This window comes from Hylobates moloch, unplaced genomic scaffold (assembly GCF_009828535.3).
Source record: "Hylobates moloch isolate HMO894 unplaced genomic scaffold, HMol_V3 SCAFFOLD_3, whole genome shotgun sequence".
Taxonomy (NCBI): Eukaryota; Metazoa; Chordata; class Mammalia; order Primates; family Hylobatidae; genus Hylobates; species Hylobates moloch.
Window position 1 is genome coordinate 97098568 of NW_026652278.1, and position 27534 is coordinate 97126101.

General features: G+C 40.3%; 1 long non-coding RNA gene across 1 annotated transcript in view; it reads left to right on the forward strand.

Moving 5' to 3' along the window:
* The window catches only part of LOC116462166 (uncharacterized), a 34028-nt gene extending 6905 nt beyond the window's left edge, over positions 1-27123 (forward strand). The window contains exon 3 of the long non-coding RNA XR_004246268.2: positions 1159-27123. This is a non-coding gene — a long non-coding RNA (uncharacterized LOC116462166). The remainder of the gene's footprint in view (positions 1-1158) is intronic.
* Positions 27124-27534: the final 411 nt, after the last annotated feature.

A 27534-nucleotide genomic window follows, 5' to 3' on the forward strand; every position in this document is an offset into this window, starting at 1 on the left:
TAGAGACCAGCAAAAAAATTAGCTGGGTGTGGATGCGGGCACCTATAATCCCAGATACTCGGGAGGCTGAGGCAGGAGAATCATTTGAATCTGGGAGGTGGAGGTTGCAGCGAGCCAAAATCATGCTACTGCACTCCAGCCTGGGTGACAGAGTGAGACTCTGTCTCAAAAAAAAAAAAAAAAAGTCTGAATCCCGAATCTCAGGAGCACTTTCTATCACTTAAACTTACCCTGGTACCACCTCCCTGTCCAGCTTTGAAAACAACGACCTGCATTTCTGATATCTGTTCAACGACCTGCATTTCTGATATCTGTTCAACGACCTGCATTTCTGATATCTGTTCTGGTGCCAAAGGGAGCAGAATGGACCTCGTTTTCTTTTTTTCTGTCTTCTTTTTTTTTTTTGAGACAGAGTTTTGCCCATGTTGCCCAGGGTGGAGTGCAATGGCGCAATCTCAGCTCACTGCAACCTCCACCTCCCGGCTTCAAGTGATTCTCCTGCCTCAACCTCCCAAGTAGCTGGGATTACAGGTGCTCACCACCATGCCCGACCAATTTTTGTATTTTTAGTTGAGACGGGGTTTTGCCATGTTGGCTGGGCTGGTCTTGAACTCCTGACCTCAGGTGATCCACCCACCTCAGCCTCCCAAAGTGCTGGGATTACAGGCATGAGCCACTATGCCTGGCCATGGACCTTGTTTTCAAAGAATTATGGAGGCTTATTTTAGTTCACCTAACTTGGAAATCTCCTGAGGAAGATAGGTGACTACAGGCATTTGTCAAAAATTTGTAAAGGCAAGTTTATTAGCCTCTGCCATCTTGGGCAAAGAATAATAGCTAAGGTAAACAATAGACACACCAAAAAGCCTGGGAGGAAAAGCTGGAAAGTAAGATATTTTGGAGAATAAGGGCTTTTAAAACTTTCACATATTCCTGGGAATCTAAAAGGCCACATTCACACCCAGGGTGAGCAAATACTCAGAAAAGACTTGAGAAAGCCTTAAACTCTCACCTCTGGCTAACCATCAGGCTCTGCTCAAATAGGAAGTGAAAACTAAGGTGAATTTGTTGCTTAGCTGAATGTTGAAGGTATGCCCCACGCTTACACAGAGCCTACTGGTAAAGACTGAGAGTGTTTTCTTTTTGTCTTGGTTTCAGGCATTTAAGGAAATCTATTTCTCTGTTGAATCACTAGCTGCGAATTAAGCTAACAACAGAAGCTCAAGTGGTCACACACAGCAACAAATACAGACTTTATGAAGTTCAGAAAAGTTACCAAACAATAGTAACCATAACAAGTACCAACAACAAACTATGGGGAGGGAGGAGAATCTGATTTCCAGAGTTACCACACTATGATACTATTCAAAATGTCACATTTTTAGCGAAGATTACAAGACAAGGAAAAACCAAAAAAGTATGGCCCATTCACAGGAAAAAAAGAAATTAATAGAAACTACCCCTGAAGAAGCGCAGACTTTGGATGTAGAAAACGAAAACTTTTCATCAACTTAGATATGCTAGAAGAGCTAAAGGAAGCCATGGACAGAGAACAAAAAAATTAGGAAAGCAGTGTCTCATCAAATACAGAATAACATTAAACAGATTGAAATTGTAGAAAAGAACCAAATAGAAATTCTGGAGTTGAAAAGTATTATAACTAAAACTAAAAATTCACTAGAGGTATTCAGCAGCAGACTGGAGAAGTCAGAAGAAAGAATGAACAGGCTTCAAGATAGGTCAAATAAGATGATGCAGTCTGAGGAGCAGAAAGGAAAAAGAATGAAGAAAAATGAACAGTGCATAAAAGACTTCTGGGACTCTATCAAGCATACCAATATATGCATAATGGGAGTCCTAGAAGGAGAAGAAAGAAAGGGACATAAATAATATTTGAAGAAATAATGGTAGAAAATGTCCCAGCTTTGATGAAATACATGAATCTAGATATTCAAGAGGCTCAAAGAACTCTACATAGGGTAAACTCAAAAAGACCCACACCAAGACACATAACTAAACTGTCAAAAGTCAATGACAAAGAATCCTGCAAGCAGCAAGAGAGAAGCAATTCCTCACATACAAAGGATTCTCAGTAAGATAAATAGCTGACTTCTCATTAGAAACCACAGAGGTCAGGAGGCAGTGGGATGACATATTCAAAGTGCTGAAAGAAAAAACTGTCGGCCGGGCGCGGTGGCTCATGCCTGTAATCCCAGCACTTTGGGAGGCCAAGGCAGGCAGATCACGAGGTCAGGAGATCAAGACCATCCTGGCTAACACGGTGAAACCCCGTCTCTAATAAAAATACAAAAAATTAGCCGGGCACGGCGGCGGACGCCTGTAGTCCCAGCTACTCAGGAGGCTGAGGCAGGAGAATGGCGTGAACCCGGGAGGTGGAGCCTGAAGTGAGCCCAGATTGTGCCACTGCACTCCAGCCTGGGCGACAGCGAGACTCTGTCTCAAAAAAAAAAAAAAAAGAATTAAAAAAAAGTAAAAACTGTCAAGATTCTGTATCCAGCAAAACTATCCTTCAAAAGTGAAGGAGAAATTAAGACATCCACAGATAAGCAAAAACAGAGTATCTCACTAGTAGTCCTGCCCTACAAGAAATACTAAAGGGATCCTTCAGCCTGAAGTGAAAAAACACTAGACAGTAATTCAGATCCACATAAAGAAATAAAAAACACTGATAAAGATTTAAATACGTAGGTAGATATAAATGAAAGTAATAATTATATCTGTGTCAATGAAAGCACAATGTATTAAGGTGATTCATGATGATGAGGAAAGTATGAAGTATAGGAGCAAAAATTTTGTGTACTGTTGAAACTAAGTTGGTATTTATTTGAAATAGATTGTTATAAATGAAAGTGTTAATTGTAATCCCTAGAGCAACTACTAAGAAAATAACTAAAAATGTTGAAAAGGGAATAAAAATGGTATGCTAGAAAATATCTAATACAAAAAAGGCATAAGGGAGGAATTGAGGAAGACATAGGGAAAACAAATAGCAAGTGGCAATGTCCTCCCTTACTACTAACTACATTTAGTGTGAATGTCTTAAACTCCATTTAACAGTTGGAGAGATTGGCAGAATGGAGTCTTTTAAATGCTCTAACTATATCCTGTTAATAAAAGACTCACTTTAGAACGAAAGACACAAATATGTTGAAAGTGAAAGGGTGTCACCTTAGTTTTCTTTTTTTTTTCTTTTTTTTTGAGATGTAGTTTCATTCTTTTTGCCCAGGCTGGAGTGCAATGGCATGATCTTGGCTTACCACAACCTCCGCCTACCGGGCCCAAGCAATTCTCCTGCCTCAGCATCCTGAGTAGCTGGGATTACAGGCATGTGCCACCACGCCTAGCTAATTTTGTATTTTTTAGTAGAGATGGGGTTTCTCCATGTTGGACAGGCTGGTCTTTAACTCTCAACTTCAGGTGATCTGCCTGCCTCGGCCTCCCAAAGTGCTGGGATTACAGGCCTGAGCCACTGCGCCCAGCCGGCACCTTAGTTTTCTTGTGCTGCCATAACAGAATACCTGAGACTAGGTAATTTATATAGAGCAGAAATTTATTTTCTCACAGTTTTGGAATCTGAGAAATTCCAAATTATGATATTGGCAGGTTTGGTTGTCTGGTAAGAGCTGCTTTCTGCTTCCAAGATGACGCCTTATTGCTGCATCCTCTATACGGGAGGAATGTTATATCCTCAACGTGGCAGAAGGTAAAAGGGCAAAAAGGAATGAAATTCCTCATCAGGCCCTAACTTAAGGGCACCTAATCTCATTCATGAAGGGAGGAGCCCTCAAGACTTACCCACCTCTTCCTGGCTGGGCTCAGTGGCTCACGCCTGTAATCCCAGCACTTTGGGAGGTCGAGGCAGGTGGATCACAAGGTCAGGAGATCGAGACCATCCTGGCTAACACGGTGAAACCCCATCTCTACTAAAAATACAAAAACAAAATTAGCTGGGCGTGCTGGCGGGCGCCTGTAGTCCAGCTACTTGGGAGGCTGAGGTGGGAGAATGGCATGAACCCGGGAGGTGGAGCTTGCAGTGAGCCGAGATTGCGCCACTGCACTCCAGCCTGGGTGACAGAGCGAGACTCCGTCTCCAAAAAAAAAAAAAAAAAAAAGACATCCACCTCTTAAAAGTCCCACCTCTTAATACCATCATGTTGGCCATTTAGTTTAAGTATCTGAATTTTGGAGGGCACACATTCAAACCATAGCAAGTGGAAAAAGACATTCCAAGATATCTCAGGTTCACATGGAACATTCTTCAGAATAAAGCATGTTAGTCCACAAGTCTCAGTTTTAAGAGATTGAATTACAAAGTGTCTTCTCTGACTACAATGGAATAAAACTGAAAATAACACACCCTTAAACAACCAATGGGTCAAAGAAAGATTAAATCACAAGATAAATTAGAAAATACTTTGAGATGAATAAAAACAAAAATGCAGCACCCTAAAACATATGGAATGCAGCAAAAGCAGTGCTCAAAGGAAATTTTATAGCTGCACATGCCTACATTAAAAAATACCTAGAATCAGCAACCTAACCTTCCACCTTCGGGAACTAGAAAAAGAAGAGGAAACCAAAGCTAGCAGAAGGAAGGAAATTATAATAAAGACTGGAGCAGAGATAAATGAAATATACAGTAGAAAATAGAATCCACAAAACCAAAAGTTCGTTGTTTGAAATAATAATGTTCACAAACCCTTAAAAAGACTGAGCAAGACAAAAAGATTCAGATTACTAAAATCAGGAATAAAGTGGGGACATTACTGCCAATCTTACAGAAATAAAAAGGATTGTAAGGAAATACTATTAACAATGATATGTTAACAAATTAGATAACCTATGGACAAATTCCTAGCAGCACACAAACTACCAAAACTGACTCAAGAAAAAACTAAACCTATAATAGTACTAATTAAAAAAAAAAAAAAACTTCCAAGAAAGGAAAGATCAGACCACGTGGCTTTACTGGTGACGTAAAATATTTTAAGAGTGCCAGTCCTTCTCACACACTTAAAGTAGGGGAAGAGAGAATATCTTAACTCATTATATGATGCCAGTGTTACTTAGTACCAAATCCAGACAAAGACATCACAAGAAAATAAAACTACAGTCCACTATTTCTAATGAATACAGATGCAAAGATCCTTAACCAAAGTGAATCCTGAAGCACATTACAAGGATATCCACAAAAAAAAAAAAAAAACTGTTAGAGCTAATATCTCAATGTCACAGGATGCCCAGGATCAACATACAAAAATTAGTTATATTTCTGTATCCTTGAACATTTCAAAGTGAAATTAAGAAAACTCATTTACAATAGCATCAAAAAGAATAAAATACTAATAAGATGTAAGACTTATACACTGAAAACTACAAAACATAGTTGAAATTTAAAAAGACCTAAATAGGCATTTTATGTTCATGTATTAAAAGACTTTGAAAATGGCAATACTCCCCCAATTAGCCAACAGAATCAGTGAAATTCCTATCAAAATTCCAACTGCCATTAATGTAGAAATGGGCAGGTTGATCCTAAAATTCATAAGAAATTGCAAGGATGTGGCCGAGTGTGGTGGCTCACGCCTGTAATCCCAGCACTTTGGGAGGCCAAGGCGGGCAGATCACGAGGTCAGGAGGTAGATACCATCCTAGCTAACACAGTGAAACCCTGTCTCTACTAAAAATTAAAAAAAGCTGGGCGTGGTGGCGGGTGCCTGTAGTCCCAGCTACTGGGGAGGCTGAGGCAGAAGAATGGCATGAACCCGGGAGGCGTTCACTCAAAAGAGTGTGGTACTGACATAAGGATAGATATATAGGCCAACAAAACAGAATTGAGAGCCCAGAAGTAAGCCTATACATCTGTGGTCAATTTATTTTTGACAAAGGTGTCAAGATAGATCACTGGGAAATAGAATAGTATTTTTAACAAATGCTGAGGATACTGGGTATCCACATGTAATAGAATGGATTTGGACTCTTACCTTACACCACATGCAAACGTTAAGTCAAAATAAATCAAATACCTAAATATAAGAATGAAAATATACAACTATTAGAAGAAAATATTGGGATAAGTCTATATGACCTGGGATTTGCCAGTGGGTTCTTAGATATGATACCAAGAACTCAAGTAGCAACATGAAAAATAGATACAATTAGGCTTGATCAAAATTTAAAACTTTACATACCAAATGACACTACCAAGAAAGAGAAAAGAGAACCCACTGAGTGAGAGAAAATATTTGCAAGTCATATACCTGGTAAAGGTCAAATAACTCTTACAAGTCATCAATTAAAAGACAACTCAAGTTAAACATGGGCAAAGGACTTGAATAGACATTTCTCCAAGGGAGGTATTCTAATGGCCAAGTACATGAAGAGATGCCTAGCATCATAACCTTCCACCTTAAGGGAAATGCAAATCAAAACCACGATGAGATACCACTTTCTATACTCACTAGGGTGCTATTATTAAAAGACAAGTATTGGCAAGGTTGTGGAGAAATTGGAAAGCTCATAAATTGCTGGCGGGAATATAAAATGGTGCATTCACTATAAAATAGTTTGACAGTTCATCAAAATTTTAAACGGAATTAACATATAACCCAGCAGTTCTAAATATATACTCAAGAGAATAGAAAACAAATAAAAACTTCTACACGAATGTATATAGCGGCACTACAATAGCCAATAAGTAGAAACAACCCAAATGTTCATCAACAGATGAATGGACAAATTGTGGTATATTCATACAATAAAAAACTACTCAGCCATAAAAAGAAATTATGTACTAGTATATTTTGCAACATGGATCAACCTTGAAAACATGCTAACTGAAAAGAAAAGGCCACATCTTACATGACTATTTATGTGAAACATCTAGAAGAGGCTCATCCATAGAGACAGAAAACATTGATGGATGCTAGGGGTTAGGGAAATGTAGAAATGGGGAGTTGCTGCTTAATGGGTTTCTTTTTTGAGTGATGAAAATATTCAGATTTAGGTAGTGGTGATACTTGCAAACATTGTGAATGTAATGGAAGGCACTGAATTGTACAGTAAAATGGTTAAAATGGTGAGTTTTATGTCATGTGAATTTTACCTCAATAACTTTTTTAAAGTAGCCCCTCTCTTAATCCATTTTGTGCTGCTCTAAAAGAATACCCGAAACTTTATAAAGAACAAACGTTGGCCGGGCACGGTGGCTCACGTCTGTAATCCCAGCACTTTGGGAGGCCGAGGTGGGCAGATCACGAGGTCAGGAGTTCAAGACCAGCCTGGCCAACATGGTTGAAACCCCATCTCTACTAAAAAAAATAGCAAAAACTAGCTGGGCGTGGTGGCACGTGCCTGTAATCCCAGCTACTTGGGAAGCTGAGGCAGGAGAATTGCTTAAACCCGGGAGGTGGAGGTTGCAGTGAGCTGAGATCACACCATTGCACTCCAGGCTGGGCAACAGCGAGAGACTCTTGTCTGAAAAAAAAAAAAAAAAAAACAGTATATTGGCCCACAGTTCTGGCAGCTGAGAAGTCCTAGATGAAGGGGCCACATCTAGTGAGGGCCTTCTTACTGCATCATAACATGGTGGAAGTCATCACATGATGAGAGAGAGAGCAAGAAAAGGTGCTTTTGTTACAAGCCCATTCCATTATAATGAACCCACTCCCATGATAACAATCTATTCATGAGGACAGAGCCATCATGACCTATTAGGTCCTACCTCCCAACACTGTTGCATTGAAGATTAATTTTCCAACACAAGAACTTTGGGGGACACAGTCCATAGCAGTCCCTCTCTTCACTAGTTTTTTTTCGTGAATTCTTCCACTCCCGTGGCTTTTGTGTGTAGTTACCATCTATACAGAGATGCCTCACTAGAGGCAGTTTGTATCTCCAACTCACATCTTTTTTCTGAGTTCCAGATGTGAATATCCTACTGTTTACTTACCTACCACCTCCACACATATGCTTCAAATGCAACTTTGAAATATAAAACTGAGTTCATTACCTTTTCTCCTAAATTTGATTATCTGTGAATGTTTTCTGTCTCACTAAAGATAGCTTCCAGTCATTGAGAGTTTACTGTATGTTATGACTAAAGTAAGTGTTAATCCATTAATTCGCTTAATCCTCACAAGAACCTCAGATAATACTGTTTTCCATTTGCAGTGAGAAAGTTGAAAGGTAAAATAACTTCTTAAAATCATACACCTTTTAAGGAAAGGCTAACCCTCAACAAAGGCAGCCTGACTTTTCACAGTCTATGTTCTTAATGCCATTGCTATATCATCCTTTACCTTTTTCTAGAGACCTAGAAGTCATCTTTGTCACTTCTCTCCTTTATTTGCTTTATCCAGTTGATCATGAGGTCCTATTGATTTGACTTCCTAAGTAACTCTCACTCCATCCAATTCATTTCATCTGCTACCACCAGCCTTATCCAAGCAACCATCTTTTGTCTATTCAATGGGCTCTTGACTAACCTCCCATATTCACTGACAACAACCTAATAAAAATATTTGTAAATATAAATTTGTATCTTACAGGTAGGGAATTTATATTCTTATTAGGCCCAAGGAACATTTCCAAATATTAATCATAAGATTGACCACCTAGAAAACCTTAGTGAATCTCAAAAAGTAGGAATCTTAAGAGCTACTTTTCAGATAGTGCAATAAAACCTAAAGTCAACAAAGGTTATTTTTGTTTCTTGATGATATTAACTGCTGGTTTACCATCAGTCTCTCCAACACTCCTGCCTTAATTCTTGGTGATTTTAATATGCACATCAATGATCTTTCCAATATCTTGACCTCCAGCTTCTTGGACACCTCTTTTCATTCTACTTCAGCCACTCCTTTGGTCATTCCCTAGTTAGATCTGCTTATTACCATTAACTGCATCTCGACTTCATGCATCCACCTTTCTGGTTGCCACATCTTGTCTTTCCAGCTTTCCCCTCTAGATCCCTAGCTCCTCATAATTATTTAACTTTGTTGGTAGTTCTAATCTATTGATTCTATCACTGTTTCACTGCTTCTCACCCTTATTTTCCTCCTCGCTTGGCTTAAATTCCATAGCCAGTCATTGATTGGATATTCCTTTTACCCACTGGCAAAACCATAACCCTAATCATTACTTATCTGCTCCATTCTTGCTCCCATGTAGCTGAACATGACTGGAAGAAAAATGCAAGAGTTTCACTTTAAATTCTTGAAGACAAACCTCATGTGACCTCAAGATGCTGCCAGTCAATCAAATTATATTTTCTCCAAGTTTATTCACTTGTAGTCAGCTTGGGCTGCTACAATAAAATATCATAAACTAGGTAGCTTATAAACAACAGACTTGTCTTCCTTATGGTTCTGGAGGCTGGGAAATTCATGATCAAGGCACCAGCAGATTTAGTGTCTGTTGAAGTCCAGCTTTCTGGTTCATGGATGGTGACTTCTCACTGTGAGAAGATATGGTGGAAGGAAAGAGGGGTCCTTTCTCAAGCCTCTTTGATAAGGACACTAATCTCAATCATGAGGACCACCCCCCCATAACCTAATCACCCTCCAAAGGTGATTAGGCCTTCTGATACCATCGCCTTGTGAGTTAGGATTTCAACATACGAATTTTGAAGGGACGCAAACATTCAGAGCATAGCACTCCCTTTTCCTGAGATGATTTTGTGTAATTCTCCTCCCTTTTCAAATATCCAACACTCTATTGCCAGTCTTACCCTCGATGATAACTCTTGTTCCTATTTCCTGGAGAAAATCGGAGCAATCAGAAGAGATCCCCTGCCACTAAATATCTTTCTAGCAGCTTCTGAACTCATAATTTTCTTTCCAGCCTGTTACTATACATATATGCATGATGTCCATGCTCTCATCTAAAATCAGCCTCTGCTTGTGTACTAGATCAGGGTTGACAAAATGCAGCCTATGGCCCAAATCCTGCATTTTGTTTTTGTACAGCCCATAAACCAAGAATAGTTTTTACTTTTTTTTTTTTTTTTGAGACGGGGTCTCACTCTGTTACCCAGGCTGGAGTGCAGTGGCACGATCTTGGCTCACTGCAACCTCCACCTCCCGGGTTCAAGCGATTCTTCTGCCTCAGCCTCCCAAGTAGCTGGGACTAGAGGCGCCCGCCACCACGCCCGGCTAATCTTTGTATTTTTTAGTAGAGATGGGGTTTCACTATGTTGGTCAGGCTGGTCTTGAATTCCTGACCTTGTGATCCACCTGCCTCAGCCTCCCAAAGTGCTGGGGTTGCAGGCGTGAACCACTGCGCCCAGTTAGTTTTTTACATTTTTAAGTGTTGGGGAGAAAAAAGTATATACAGCAGAAACCATGTGTGATCCACAAAGCCTAAAATATTTACTGTCTGGCTCTTTCCAAAAAAATTTTACTGATTCCTGTACTAGATCACATTCCCTCACACCTACTTGATAGTAACACAGCAATTCTTCCTTCTCTCTTCTACATTAACCAGTGTTTGCCTTCATTCAAGATTACTTCCACTGGCATTCAAGCATTCTGTTATTTCTCCCATCTTTAAACAAACCAAAAAAATCTCGATACTACTTTTCTTGCCAGTTACTGTCCTGTTTCTTTGCTCCCCTTCGCAACACAGCACCTTGATTTTTATTTTTATTTTATTTTATTTTGAGACAGGGTCTCACTCTGTTGCCCAGGCTGGAGTGCAGTGGTGCAGTCTTGGCTCACTGCAACCTCCACCTCCCAGGTTCAAGTGATTCTCCTGTCTCAGCCTGCTGAGTAGCTGGGATTACAGGCATGTGCCACCATGCCCAGCTAATTTTTGTATTTTTAATAGAAACAGGGTTTCATCATGTTGGCCAGACTGGTCTTCAACTCCTGACCTCAGGTGATCCGCCTGCCTTGGCCACCCAAGATGCTGGGATTACAGGCACGAGCCACTGCGCCCAAATAGCACCTTGAATTAATAGTCTGTAGATGCTGTTTTGAATTCCTCATTTCTAATTCTCACTTGAACCTACTCTAATCAGGCTTTCTCCCCGTCACAAAGACCACTGTCCTTATCACAGTCACTAATAGCTTCCATATGCTAATTCCAGTGGTCAGTTTTCAATCCTACTTTATTTGACCTATCAGCAACATTTGACCAAGTATATTCACTACCTCCTCCTTGGTAAACTTTTCTTCACTTGATTGCCAAACCCCACACTGTGTTTTCTCCCTACATTACTGATGTCTCCTTTATTGGTCTGATACGTTTCCCAGATCTCCTCACACTGGAGTGCCCCAGGGCTCAGCCTGTCTTTCTCCATCTACACATCTTGAGGGATCTTATCCACTTTCATGGCTTTCAAAACCATCTATTTGCTGACAACTCCCAAATTTACATGTAGCCTTGACTTCTCACCTAAAACCCAGATTCCTTTATCTAACAACCTACCCAACATCTCCAGGTAAATGTCAGATAAACATCTCAAAACCAAAACATCTAAAACCAAATTTCTGATATTTAATCCTAAACCTGTTCAGTAGTCATCCTCATTTTAGGAATGTTAACTCACCCTTCTCGATAATGATGGTAAAAACTTTGGAGTCGGCTGGGCGTGGTGGCTCACGCCTGTAATCTCAGCACTTTGGGAGGCTGAGGTGGGCGGATCACAAGGTCACGAGATCAAGACCATTCTGGCTAACACGATGAAACCCCATCTCTACTAAAAATACAAAAAATTAGCCAGGTGTGGTGGCAGGCACCTGTAGTCCCAGCTACTTGGGAGGCTGAGGCAGGAGAATGGCATGAACCCAGGAGGTGGAGCTTGCAGTGAGCCAAGATCATGCTACTGCACTCCAGCCTGGGCCACAGAGTGAGACTCTGTCTCGGAAAAAACAAAAAACAAAAAACAACTTTGGAGTCATCCTTGACTTTCCTGTTTAATACCACATATTCATTGTATCAAGAAATCCTGCTGGCTGTACCTTTGAAATGGAACCAGAGTCTGACCCCTTCTCAGTCCTCTACTGCCACCACCTTGATCCAAGCTGCTATTATCTCTCACCTGGGTTGCTGCTCACTTGCCTCCTGATTCTATCCTTGTTCCCTATAATCTGTGCTCAAATAGCCAGTCATGCTTTTGAAATGTAAATTATGTTGTGTCACTCATCTGCTCAGGATTCTTCAGTGGCCCCCCATCTCACTCAGTGAAACCCAAAGTCATAACAATGGCCTAAAAGCCTACATGAACTGATCCCTCTTGCGTCTCGGACCTCATCTCCAACTCTCCACCCGTGCTATTCTGGGCACTTACTAATTTAGGGCTTTTGCACAAGCTGTTTACTTTCTATTCTTCTTCTGTGTATTCACTTGGCTAACTCCCTCCCCTCCTTTAAGTCCTTCCTTAAATCCCACCTGCTCAATGGGGCCTACCTTGATCACATTATTTTAAATTATAGCCCCTCCATTTGCACATATGATTTTCCTTTCTCTTTTTTATTTTTGTGTTACGTATAACACTTAACACCTTCTAGCATGCTGTATAATTTATGTATTATGTTTATTGTCTAGCTCCTGCCTCCTAATGGAGGCTTCATAAGGATAAAAATCAGAATCTCTTTCGCTCTGTGATATATTCCAAGCACGTGGCTCATAGTTGATACTTCATAGATATTTGTAGAATAAATAAAAATGAATTTAAAAACTTCCCGATTCTTTAAAAACACTACAAAATAATTACTGGATTATAGCAGAAGTCAAATTTGAGATTACAAGTTGCATACAAATTGGAAAACTGGAACACTTCATATGAATAGGTATGGGAAGTGAATCAAACCTAAGCCCAGAGAAGAATTCATAGCTTTAAAGGAATATAATGCCAAACAAAATAATTCTTACTGTGATCAGAGCTCTTAATAATGTTCTCTATCATCACTTCCTGCATGAATCTCCTAGCAAAGCTACTGGGCTTTCTCTCCCAAAGTTATTACATTAGAACAGCAGTTCTCAATATGTAGTTGCTGGCCTAACAGCATCAGCTTCACCTGAGAACTTGTTAGAAATGCAAATTGTTTTAATTTGCATTTCTCCAACTGATTTCGATACACGCGATTGTTTGAGAATATTGCATTAGACTCAGGAAGCTTATTTCTTACTGCCTTTTTCTTTTCTCACATAGAAGACTAGAGTCCGCTATTGATTCAAACACTGTCTTGCTTAGGGAGACAAATTTAATGCATCAGACAGGGTTAATAGATAATCGTTTCTTTCATGTTAGCCAATATACAATTATCTTTAGGGCCAGGCGTGGTGGCTCATGCCTGTAATCCCAGTACTTTGGGGGGCCGAGGCGGGCGGATCAGGAGTTCAAGAACAGCCTGGCCAACATGGTGAAACCCCATTTCTACTAAAAATACAAAAATTAGCTAGGCATGGTGGTGTGTGCCTGCAGTCCCACCTACTTGGGAGGCTGAGGCAGGAGAATCGCTTGAACCTGGGAGGCAGAGTTTGCAGTGAGCCGAGATTGTGCAACTGCACTCTAGCCTGGGTGATAGAGTGAGACTACTTCTCAAAAAAAAAAAAGAAAAATGCATTCTGGATGCATTTTGTTCATCATGTATACCTTGAGTATCATTACCTTAACTTCTATTTTTAAGATGAACCAAAACAAAAATATTGTGTTGAAGTCATAATCATAGGCTTGTATCACCCTTACAGTTTTCATCCTGAGGTTCATAATCACAAACAAATTTTTATAGAATATCCTGTTTAATATCCACGAATATGTTGTAAAAGAAATATCAAGACTTATATTGAGAACATCTTAAGAATTTACAGAAGGGCGCTCTTGGGCAACCTACTTTCTCAGCATGAGGAAGCTTTCTGTTTCTCTTCTTGTCTATTAAACTTTCCACTCCTAAACTCAAAAAAAAAAAAAAAGAATTTACAGAAGGGCATAAAATAATTTGACTAAGTCAAAAAACCATTTAATTTCCTGGTTAGAATAACTTAATAGTGTAAAGATGCTTTACACTATTAATATATACATGTAATGCAATAATTTCAATCATAATCATAACTTTGGAGAAATGAGGGTAGTATTTGATGGTTCTAAAATTTATCCTGAGAAATTAATTCATGGAAAAATTTAAAATCATGAGGAAGAAGAAGAATGAAGGAATACCATACATTAAAATGTACTGTAAGTCTAAAGTCATTTTAAATGTATGTTATAGCTACTGGAAGAGACAAATACTACATGAATCAAAATACTTTAAAAATACCTCCATATGGTTATGAGAATTCAGTGAATTATAAAGGAGGCATTTTAAATCAGTAGCAAATTGATGGAATATTTAAGAAATGATGTTGAAACGTGTCTACTCATTCTGAATAAAAAGTTAAATCTCTTCTTTACATTGTACTCCCAAATAAGTTCTTAATGTGTTAAATACCTAAATGTTAAAGTATGAAAGCACTAAAAGAATATATAGGATTGTTTTAATCTAGGTATCAACAGAACATGAAACCCAGAAGCCACAGAGAAAAACACTGATAGATTTGACACATACAAATTTATAACTTCTTTATGATGAAAAATAAAGTTAAAAGCTAAGTTATGGATTTGGAGAAAATAATTACAATACATAAAAGAATCAAGAAGTTAATACGTATACTATACAAAGAACTCCAAAAATTAGTAAAAATACCAACTCATCAAAAAGTAGATAGAATATATTATAGATGAGTCAGAAAAGGAAATACAGATGGCCAGTAATAAATGTTTAATCTCATATATAAAATAAGAAATACAAATAGCATTGAACTTTCAGTGTAAGGCTAGACTGAGCACCCATACGTACCTCTCTTTCAAGGTCTTTATTTTTCTAATTTCACCATTACATACCCTTATGTGTATCACCACATTATTACCGTCACTCTACAAATAAGGAAACTAGGACGTAAAGTAGTTAAATCATTTGGCCAAAGTCAAACAAATAATAAAAGCAGCAGAGCTGGGGTGTGCACTCAGCATTTGAACTCTAGGATCTACCCTCCAACCCTCCATACTATGCTACCTCTAAATGAATTAAAGCATATCTGGGAGTGGCCAAGACACTTTCAGAAGATCTATGAAGTTAAAACCTTGCAAAATAATAGCAAAACATAATTTGGCTTTTCCACTCTTTCATGAGTGTGGCAATGTCATTTTCCAGAGGCTTCATGACATGTAATGTTGCAAAAGATTAAATGCAGAAGCAGATACGAGAATTCAGCTGATTTCCATTAAGTCTCATATTAAAGAGATTTACAAAAAAGTAAACAAAGCCACTCTTGTTTGGAAATATGTAACTTTTTCGTGAAAATATTTATAACGTAATTAGTTTATTTGAAATGAATTTATAAATAGTTTTAAATTTCTCACTTTTAATTTCTAATTGGTAAATATAAATAGATAAAATCCACATAAGCAAAAGCTCTTTGTATTCCTCAATAATTTTTAAGGATGCAAAGGGATCTTGAGGCCACAAAGTTTGAGAACTACTGAATTAAACAATTACCTCCAGTCAACTGACAGCTGAGCCAGTTAGGCCTCTATCCCCCTTCACTCACATATACAGAGGGAACCTTCTGGGAATCTGTGGCTTTTCCCCCAGGAATAAAATCTCAAGAGGTCTTCTGTAGCCTAGAGCAAAGTATGGTAAGGAAAAACATTTGAGATGGTACCATGTCACTATCAGCTGTTCTCTCCTTCCTGGGCACAAACTTTTGCACAAGTGCAAACTGTCTATTGAACAGCACCTGTGTTCACTAAATGGCCCCACTGTGGCATGCTAGCAGATGCTCTCTGTTAGGGAAAGGGACGTGCTTATCTAGTATCAACAGTAGAAAATGTCCTAGATGACAAAGGAGTGACTGATGTTTATAATCTGTTGTGCCTGAAAAGACACCTGATTCTGGTTTTCCATTTACAATACTGCAGTGGCTCACGCCTGTAATCCCAGCACTTTGGGAGGCCGAGGCAGGCAGATTGCCTGAGGTCAGGAGTTCAAGACCAGCCTTCCCAACATGGTGAAACCTCGTCTCTACTAAAAATACAAAAAATTAGCCGGGCGTAGTGGTGGGCGCCTGTTATCCCAGCTACTTGGGAGGCTGGGCAGGACAATTGCTTGAACCCAGGAGGAGGAGGTTGCAGTGAGCCAACATGGAGCCACTACACTCCAGACTGGGTGACAAGAGCGAAACTCCGTCTCTAAATAAATAAATAAATAAATATAAAGTTTCCTTTTAAAATAAATTCAGTGGCCAGGCGCGGTGGCTCATGTCTGTAATCCCAGCACTTTGGGAGGCTGAGGTGGGCGGATCACCTGAGGTCAGGAGTTCCAGACCAGTCTAGCCAACATGGCGAAACCCTGTCTCTACTAAAAATACAAAAATTAGCCAGGCATGGTGGTTTGCGCCTGTAATCTCAGCTACTCAGGAGGCCGAGGCACGAGAATCACTTGAACCCAGGAGGCAGAGGTTGCAGTGAGCTGAGATGGTGCCACTGCACTCCAGCCTAGGTGACAGACTGAGACTCCGTCTCAAAAATAAAATAATAAATTTAATTTTCAAAATTGAGTTGATTTAAAGAAAAGTGTTAAGAAAATGTTATATATATGTAAAGATGGCAAAAATTGTGAAGTGAAGGAAGTTTGAGAAACATTGCTAGAAAGCAAATCATTAGTCTGTCTCGGGTGGGTCTTTGATGTAGTAGTTAGGGGTCTGAGAAAAATGAGGCAGACATGAGGTAACTCCAGACCCCCACGCTAAGGGAGATAAGAAGCAAGGAGGAAGGGCAACTCTGCCTGAGAGTGAAAGGTTGCAACTCTGCACCCTGGCATTCTCTAGTCTCTACTTGTTCCTTCCCCAGTAAATCTGCTTACTGGTATGTTTCAGTCACACAAAGCTTGTGTTCACCCCTATGTGTCTTCTACTGCTACTCAGTCTTCATTGGAGACCTAATTTTCTCTTAAAACTCTTTATGATTGGCCAGGCGCAGTGGCTCATGCCTGTAATCCCAGCACTTTGGGACGCCGAGGCAGGTGGATCATGAGATCAGGGGTTCGAGACCAGCCTAACCAACATGGCGAAACCCCTGCTCTACTAAAAATACAAAAATTAGCTGAGCATGGTGGCGGGCGTCTTAATCCCAGCTACTCAGGAGGCTGAGGTGTGAGAATTGCTTGAACCTGGGAGGTGGAGGTTGCAGTGAGCTGAGATCGCACCACTGCACTCCAGCCTGGGTGACAGAGCGAAACTCCGTCTGAAACAAAACAAAACAAAACAAAAAAACACTTTATGATCGGCCAGGTGTGTTGGCTCATGCCTGTAATCCCAGCACTTTGGGAGGCTGAGGCAGGCGGATCACAAGGTCTTGAGATCAAAACCATCCTGGCTAACATGGTGAAGCCCCATCTCTACTAAAAATACAAAAAAATTAGCCAGGTGTGGTGGTGGGCACCTGTAGTCCCAGCTACTTGGGAGGCTGATGCAGGAGAATGGCATTAACCCGGGAGGCGGAGCTTGCAGTGAGCCGAGATTGCGCTGCTGCACTCCAGCCTGGGCGACAGAGCGAGACTCTGTCTCAAAAAAAAAAAAAAAAAATAGAAAAACACTTTATGATCATCTGTCTGATAAGGAATTGCTACCCAAAATATATAAAGAACTCTCTACAACTCAACCACACACAAAAAAAAACCCAATTAAAAAGTGAGCAATGGACTTGAATAGACATTTTCCCAAGAAGATATACAAATGGCCAATAAGCTCATAAAAAGATGCTCGGTGTCACAAGTGAAATGCAAGTCAAAACCACAGTGAGATACCACCTCACATTCATTAGGATGGCTATTATAAAACAAAAACAAAACAGAAAATAACAAGTGTTGGTGAGGATATGGAGAAACTGGAACACTTGTGCACTGCTGGTTGGAATATAAAATGGTGCAGCTCCTAGGAAAAACAGTTTGGCAGTTCCTCAAAAATTTAAAAATATATTTACCATATGATCCAGCATTTCCACTTCTGGGTATAAACCCAAAAGAAAGCAGTAACCCTAACAGATGTTTGTACACCAATGTTCATAGCAAAGTTACTCACAAAAGCCAAAAGGTGGAAGCAACCCAAGTGTCTGTTGATGGATAAATGGATAAACAAATGTGGTATATACATATAGTGGAATGTTATTCAGCCTTAAAAGAGAAGGAAATTTTTAAATTTTAAAAGAGAATCGCTTGAACACATGCTACAACATGGATGAAACTTGAAGTTATTATTCTAAGTGAAATAATGTCATCATGAAAGGACAAATATTGTGTGATTCCATTTATGTGAGGTGCCTATAGTAGTCAAATTCATAGAGACAGAAAGTAGCATGGTGGTTGCCAGGGGTGTGGGGAGAGGGGAGCAGGAAGTTCTTATTTAATGTGTACAGAGTTTCTGTTTGATATGCTTTTGAAAATTTTGGAGGTGGATGATGGTGATAGTTGCACAACAGCATGGATGTACTTAATGCCACAGAACTGCTCATTTAAAAAATGGTTTTACTGGTAAATTTTATGTTATATATATTCAACCACAATTTAAAAAAAACTGTTAGGAACTGTTATCCATATAACTTAAAATACGATCTGAATTGTAATATAATATGTCTCAAGTGAAACAGATAACGAGACATACAGCACAGATGACCTCAAGGTACTAACCAATCCCTGCTCACAAACCACAATATTTAATGTAATTTGCATGGCATGGTTATCTGTTCTTTTACTGACAGATTAAAAATTTAGACAGATAGAACATAGTATTTTGGTCTCCATTTTAGGCTTTTCTTTTGCAACCCTGGTAATATTACAATACAGCAGGCTGGAGCCAAAAAGGAAGCAGTGGGGCTCTGTTGTGCCAGGAAGTTACCCCAAAACAGAAGCACCTGTTATCCAACTAATGTGTGATGCAACCGTGCTTGGCCAGGGAGTTACAGTGCTACAACAACACTTGTCCAGGACCTACATATTCAGATCCTTGGTTTATCCAGATCATTTTGCTGTGCAGACTTTCTTTTTACAAAACAGTACATGTGCTGTACAAAAGCTTAAGACAATGGTAAGCACTTTTTCAATAGGAAAGGTGATCCATATTTCAAAGCATTTTCATAATTTTATGTTTTTTACCAAGATACTATAGTCACAGTTTTCTTATGAGTAAATGGTTGGTTGTTATTTATATATTTATTTTTACTTATTTATTTATTTAATTTTTTTTGAGAGAGAGTCTCACTCTGTTGCCCAGGCTGGAGTGCAGTGGCACGATCTTGGCTCACTTCAACCTCTACCCCCCTGGGTTCAAGCGATTCTCCTGCCTCAGCCTCCCGAGTAGCTGGGATTACAGGTGCATGCCACCACACCCAGCTAATTTTTGTATTTTTAGTAGAGATAAGGTTTCACCATGTTGGCCAGGCTGTGGTTGTTATTTAATATATAATATTAGAAACTGCATAAACTAGCAACATTTCTCCAAGAAAGAGATAGTTTAGAAATGGAAGCACAGCCGGGCGTGGTGGCTCACGCCTATAATCCCAGCACTTTGGGAGTCGGAGGTGGGTGGATCACCTGAGGTCAAGACCAGCCTGCTCAACATGGTGAAACCCTGTCTCTACTAAAAATACAAAAGTTAGCCGCGTGTGGTGGCAGATTCCTGTAATCCCAGCTACTTGGGAGGCTGAGGCAGGAGAATCGCTTGAACCTGGGAAGCAGAGGTTGCAGTGAGCCGAGATTGTGCCACTGCACTCCAGCCTGGGTAACAGAGTAAGACTCAAAGAAAGAAAGAAGAAAAAGAAATGGGAGCAGCTCTTTAATCTTTTCCTTCTGCGTGTGGGTTCTCTTGCTCCTTACTCATTGCTGTCCCGTATGCTGTTTGTCAGTCCCAAATGCCACCTGTATCTAGGAAGCTTTCATCCTTGACCAAATCGTGGAGCACTATGCAACTTCCCCAGCCCCAGTATAGAAGCAGGAGTATTAATTCTCAGGTCGAACACGAATCAGTGAATACAATGATCTTCTACTTTGGTTTCTTATTCTTGCAATTGTTTTGCCAGTGAATAGTGTCACTAGGTAAGCTACATGTAGCTCTTTGGCTTCCAATGGCTTATCATTGCCTCAGAGGCTTCTGTATTATCCTTCAGCGATTTGTCTTTGAAATGAAGCAGAAGGAAAGCCTGCCAGTGGTTTCTTGGGGCCCTTTATTCTCCTAAATTTTAGAGATATGGTACCTATCTAGAGGTCTTTGGTAAAGCAAAATTTGCTGAATAATAGAGTGTGTTGTAGAATCCTAGAGGTTTCTAGTATTTTCCGTAATTGTCTCTTATTAATGTAGGGTCTCTCTGGACCCTGCAGCTGGCAATCATTACCCCTGTCAACACTCTCTCTTTACAGACTCTAATGCTCCATCAGCTCAACATAGCATCCACGTCCTCAAAACCTTCCATCATAGTAAACATAAGACTCGGTAAGTGTCTTGAGGCTTGAAAGAATACTCTCAAGTCACATCATCCCAAAGTGATAACAATATTTGATTAATTAGGAAATATTGGACATTTATATGAGTGGAATTATCATTTTCTCAAACACTGCATGAAAATTGGGTGCCTAGTAATTCGATGCTATATTGGATTAAACTGTAGCCTGCATGACTCCATTGATGAATCTTGCAGGAATTCAAATTATGAAGATAGTATCTGAATATTCATGTTTGAAAGATGTTTGTTTGTTTGTGTTTACCGAGTCTTATGTTTACTATGATGGAAGGTTTTGAGGACGTGGATGCTATGTTGAGCTGATGAAGCATTAGAGTCTGTAAAGAGAGAGTGTTGAGGAAATATGATAATTCCACTCATATAAATGTCCAATATTTCCTAATTAATCAAATCTTGTTATCACTTTGGGATAATGTGACTTCTGTGAGAGTATTCTTTCAAGCCCACCTTTGGCCTGCATTACCTGCCTTTAGGCCATTGCATTAAAAGCATGTAGCAGGGAACACACTTGGCACATATAGGCAGGTGCTTGTCCTAGCAGCCCAGCCCAGCAGGGGCATATGACTCCATCGGCAGGGTTCCAAATTCATATTAGTGTTGTCTGCTTGCCAGGTGGTATACAACTGTGCGGTAGTACTGAATTCTTTCTTTTTACAATGCTGTTTTCCATCTGGCTTTGATTCTTTTTTTTTTTTCATCACAAAGTATACTTCCAGAAAAAGGAATATACATCAGCTATATCAAAAAAGACAGGCCATCTTAAATCAACATTTAAAAAACTAGATTTCATTTGCAAAATTCTAAAATAAATTTTGGATGTTTTTCTATATGCAAGTTACTTTCATATTCGAAAGAAGATTGACCCGTTTATATAAGTGAATAAATTTACCTGTGGAACACTACAAATATAAAAGCTCTGTCAAAAGGAGGCTTTCTCCCAATATTTTTTCTCCATTCTTTCTTTGTAGAATCCCTAGTTTTTAGAGGGCCTCTCTCTGTCCAGAAAAAGATTGTATTTCTCCACTTCCCTTGTAACTTGGCGTGGCGATGTCTGTCCAACTGGACATAAGCAGGAGTGGTGCATGGAATTTTCAGGAAATGTCCTTAAAGGGAAAAGGTTCTACTTTTCTCCTTTTTTTTTTTTTTTTTTTGAGACAGAGACGCTCTGTTGCCCAGGCTGGAGTGCAGTGGCGCGATCTCGGCTCACTGCAAGCTCTGCCTCCCGGGTTCACGCCATTCTCCTGGCTCAGCCTCCCGAGTAGCTGGGACTACAGGCGCCTGCCACCATGCCCGGCTAATTTTTTGTATTTTTAGTAGAGACAGGGTTTCACTGTGTTAGCCAGGATGGTCTCGATCTCCTGACCTCATGATCCGCACGTCTAGGCCTTCCAAAGTGCTGGGATTACAGGCGTGAGCCACCGCGCCCGGCCTATTTTCTCCTTTCTGGCTACAATGTTAATGTGAGAGCTGGAGCGTGAATACACACCTTGGACTATGAGTGGAAACCATGTACTAAGGATGATAGAGCCAAAGATAAGAGCCGGGTTTCCTGGCATCGTGGGACAACGCGTCACCTCTAGAGAGACTACTACCTCTCTAGAGAGATTTTTAATGTGAGTAAGAAAATAATCTGCTTTTTTGATAAACCACTGTAATTTTGCATTTACTGTTATTCGTAGCTAAACTAATTTAAATGGGTAAACCCTCAAATATGGGAAGAAATTATCTCCTTTTGAAAATACACCATACTGGCTGGGCGTGGTGGCTCACAGCTGTAATCTCAGCACTTTGGGAGGCCAATATGGGTGGATCACCTGAGGTCAGGAGTTCAAGACCAGCCTGGCCAACATGGTGAAACCCCATCTGTACTAAAAATACAAAAAATTAGCTGGGCGTGGTGTTGGGCGCCTGTAATTCCAGCTACTCGGGAGGCTGAGCAGGAGAATCGCTTGAACCTGGGAGGCAGACGCAGTGAGCCGAGATGGTGCCACCGCATTCCAGCCTGGGCAAAAAGAGTGAAACGCCATCTCAAAAAAAGAAAAGAAAAGAAAGAAAATATACCATACTGACGATACTGTACTCCAAGTTATTTAGTTTGGCCTAATGGTGGCGTCTCCATGAAGTAATTCAAATCTGAATGATGTTTCTATTAAAAAAAAAAAATACAGCTCACTCCAATTTCTTTTTCTGTTGGCGTCAGTACCTTGAATATGATGTTCACTTCCTTTGAATAAATAGCATCTTGAAAAGTGGAAGTAGAGTATCTAAAGCAAACTCAAACCTGCTTTGAAAAAAAAAGGCAAATTCAGTAACATTTTCAATGCTTGTGTCTAATGCAATTGTGAAAAAAATTAGTGTCATGGGTAATTTATGTCCTGATGAATTCAAAAGATTGGGTGTTGAATTAATGGTGAGTTTTGCACTGAAGAGGATTGCTGCTGTATTCTTTGTTGACCTGTACGGTAATTGCATATATTTGCTTTTAATTATCAATTAAACTGTATGTTTATGTGCTTTTCTGCATTATATCTCATAAAGGATTAAAGAAGTGAATTTTGTGGTTTCTTTTTAAAATATACCTTTTACTTTTAAAAGCCAATATTTTGTTTTTGACAAGAATGAAGGTAAATTACAAATTCATATTATTGTGAGTTTCTCAACCAAAAATTTATTGCTTTGCTTAACAAATTTTTTAGTCAAATATATGTGATATTTTAGTGGAAGCCATCCAGTAGTTAAGGATAATCTCAGAAAGTTATCAGGCTTTCTATGTATAGCATCTCCTTAGCTAAACCCATTAATATATTGGATCTAGTTGAAATATAACCACCTCAAATCTTTTATAGAACAAGGTTAGAAAAAAATGGATGGATAAATCAAAGTTTAAAAGTTGAGGCCGGGCGTGGTGGGTTACGCCTGTAATCTCAGCACTTTGGGAGGCCGAGGCAGGCAGATCACGAGGTCAGGAGATCGAGACCATCCTGGCTAACACGGTGAAACCCCGTCTCTACTAAAAATACAAAAAAAATTAGCTGGGCGTAGTGGCAGGCGCCTATAGTCCCAGCTACTCGGGAGGCTGAGGCAGGAGAATGGGGTGAACCTGGGAGGCGGAGCTTGCAGTGAGCCGAGATCGCGCCGCTGCACTCCAGCCTGGGCGACAGAGCGAGACTCGGTCTCAAAAAAAAAAAAAAAAAAAATTGCAGTACCAACTTTTTTGTACTGTTTACCTATATAACAAGTTTACCTATATAACAAAACCTGCACATGTACCCCTGAACCTAAAAAAAAAGTTAAAAGAAAAAAAAAGTTGCAGTAAGGTTCTAAGAAACCTTCCATAAGAAATATAACTAATATAATCTCCTACTCATAGCTTGATTAAATAAATAATGAAAAAAGGCCGAGTGGGGTGGCTCACGCCTGCAATCCCAGCACTTTAGGAGGCCAAGGCAGGCGGATCACGAGGTCAGGAGATCAAGACCATCCTGGCTAACACGGTGAAATCCGGTCTCTACTAAAAAAAATACAAAAAAATTAGCCGGGCTTGATGGCAGGCGCCTGTAGTCCCAGCTACTCTGGAGGCTGGGGCAGGAGAATGGCATGAACCTGGAAGGCGGAGGTTGCAGTGAGCTGATATCGCGCCACTGCACTCCAGCCTGGGCTACAGAGCGAGACTCCATCTCAAAAAAAAAAAAAAAAAAAAGAAAGTCATTAGCTATCACAAAACAACTATCTGAAGAGGTTGGCTGATTTTGGACACTCATTTCATAAATGGCTCATATAAATAACAAAAGTAACTAATGGAAGTGTAAAAGTAAAATATATTAACTCTGAATTGAGTCTAAATGAATCCACGATGATTAAGAATTCTTACCTACCCACTTCAAAATGGAAGCATCAATTTCCAGCAAATACATTTTACTTCTCTTTACATGAGTAGCAGTTGCTAAATCTTTTTTTGGTTTGTTTTTTTAATTGAGATGGAGTCTTGCTCTGTCGCCCAGGCTGGAGTGCAGTGGCACGATCTCAGCTCACTGCAACCTCCATCTCCTGGGTTCAAGCTATTCTCCTGCCTCAGCCTCCCAAATAGTTGAGACTACAGGTGTGTGCCACCACAGCCAGCTAATTTTTGTATTTTTAGTAGAGACGGGGTTTCACCATGTTGGCCAGGATGGTCTCGATCTTTTGACCTCGTGATCTCCCTTCCTCGGCCTCCCAAAGTGCTGGGATTACAGGCGTAAGCCACCGCACTCGGCCATGCTCTTTTAATGTACTCACAGGTCTGCACTATTCTCATCAGCCTAGTACTCAGTGGAAATATTGAGCAGAGATGCTAGCTGGGCTTCCTGGGTCATAGGGGCTGAGAAAGCTGTGAAACTCACTCATTTCCTGCATCAGGACTTACTTTGGTCCTGGATGAATAATATTGAAGGCATATCCTTAAAATATTCCTAACATCAGAATTTGTGCATGTGTTTTCTTCCCCAAGAAAGCTATAAACAGTGAAAATTTTGCTGTAAGCTTCCCTGTGTCCTCTCTCCCTCTCTCCCTTCCCCCTCCCCTGAAACTAAAAGGAATGTTAAAAAACCCGTTTTTCTGTGACCAGCAGACCTTATCTATGCTGCCAATTCCAATTCCCTGTAAACACAATTTGTAAAGTCTTGTGAGATCCTGTCTCCTTTGCCATGCCACTGCCAGGTTATAAAGTAGATAAAACTTAAGTTACAATTCTGAGAAGAGTTGCTTCTCTTTCTGTGACCAAATTCCAACAGCTACTTTTAGATCTTTCTGGCATTATCTCCCCTTTCTTCTGGAGCTTTTCCAAAGGTCTGACATTTGGACATCTACTAATCACCTTCAAGATCTGAGACATATTAATTGTCTTTGTTTCTCACTCTGGTAACATCTTCCTGCCGCACGTATTTCCAGCCTTAAAGAGTTTAAAAGGTGATGAAAAATCTAACACTGGCTACCCACTTGTGACCCCTTCCACACTAGAAGCTTTGTACTGTCACTCTGCTCGATAAAGTCTACAGCTCTTTTTCTCTCTGTCCGATCCCTGTCTCTCTCTCGTCATGGGCTACCGCCACACCAATCCTTTGGCATGGCTAAGGCAAGAACCTTTGGCGTTACAGTTTCAACCTCTGACAAATACCTGCCTTACTCATAAAGGACACCTATTACATCTAGAGACAAAAATTTAAAATTGAATGATACTTAGTCCAATCTCTTCATTTTGATAAAGAGGAAACTGAAGCACAAGGAATAAATGATTTGTCACAGATAACACAGCTAGAAACAGGGTTTCTTGATCCCTACCTCATTAAAATACAATTCATTGTCTTAACCATCAGTGAGATTTGTGATTGGAGGCAGTAAGAGGGGACCCTAGAAACAGGCCAGACTTAGCAGAAAAGAAAATGCTTGTTCACAGAGCTGCTTCTCAGTAAATCACACCAAAATGATCACCTGCAAGACTATAGAGGCCAAACTACTATAGACGCCAAGAGTTGGACTCACGAAGGCAGTAAGTAGGGAAAGGGATGTGGTACAGTAAAATGTTACTAAGAAAGGACTTCAGGCAACGATAGACACGTATAAATAAAATCCACCTGGAGGGTGGGCGCAGTGGCTCATGCTTGTAATCCCAGCACTTTGGGAGGCCGAGGCAGGTGGATCACTTGAAGTCAGGAGTTCGAGACCAGCCTGGCCAACATGGTGAAACCCAGTCTCTACTAAAAATACAAAAATTAGCCGGGTGTGGTGGTGGGTGCCTATAATCCCAGCTACTCGGGAGGCTGAGGCAGGAGAATCGCTTGTACCTGGGAGGCAGAGGCTGCAGTGAGTCAAGATTGCACCACTGCACTCCAGCCTGGGCGACAGAGTGAGACTCCGTCTAAAAAAAAAAAAAAAAATTCACCTGGAATGTGGCCTCAGAATCCCTCCGTCAAAGCCATGCCTTCTTTACTCACTTGTCTCTCAAAACTTCTTTCTCTTCTCCATCTTGTTTCCCCATCAATGCTTCCTTCAGTTGCTTATTTTAGTCAGGTTATTCTGCACATAATTTTTTTTTTTTTTACATGGCAGGGAGAAAGGTATAAAGTACAGAACACATAGGCAGTGTAATTCTCCTAAGTCCTGAATTCCCTTGACTTAGTCTTAGCTACAATTGTATAATTTCCCCTATATATTTAAGGGTAGTTTAAAAATAAAAGATTATGTTTCCCTTTAGAAGAACCATGGGATTGCTGCATGATGCACCTAATGGTCCACATTTTTGGAAAACAAACTTGAAGAAAAATAAAGAAGTATTAAACTTATATATATATATGTGACTAGAATACCTCCTGCCTATGAAACTTGTTAGAGGATTAAATACATTTAAAGAAATAATCCAGAAATGCTTCTATGAAATTTACCAAATAGAGTGTTAAGTACCTGAAAAGAAAGACGATTGGGAGGCTGAGGCAGGTGGACCACTTGAGCCTAGGACTTTGAGACCAGCCTGGGCAACACGGCGAAACCCCATCTCTAAAAAAAAAAAAAAGTTAAAACTAGCCAGGTGTGGGGGTGCACCCGTAGTCCCAGCTACTGGAGGGGCTGAGGTGGGAGGATTGTTTGAGCCTGGGAGGCTGAGGCCACAGTGAACTGTAATCACACCACTGTACGCCAGACTGGGCGACAGAGTGAGATCCTGTCTCAAAACAAAACAAAACATGATGGGTGTGGTGGCTCACGCCTGTAATCCCAGCACTTGGGGAGGCTGAGGCGGGTGGATCACCTGAGGTCGGGAGTTCGAGACCAGCCTGACCAACATGGAGAAATCCTGTCTCTACTAAAAATACAAAATTAGCCTGGTGTGGTGGCACATGCCTGTCACCCCAGCTACTCGGGAGACTGAGGCAAGAGAATCACTTGAACCTAGGAGGCAGACGTTGCAATGAGCTGAGATCATGCCATTGCAC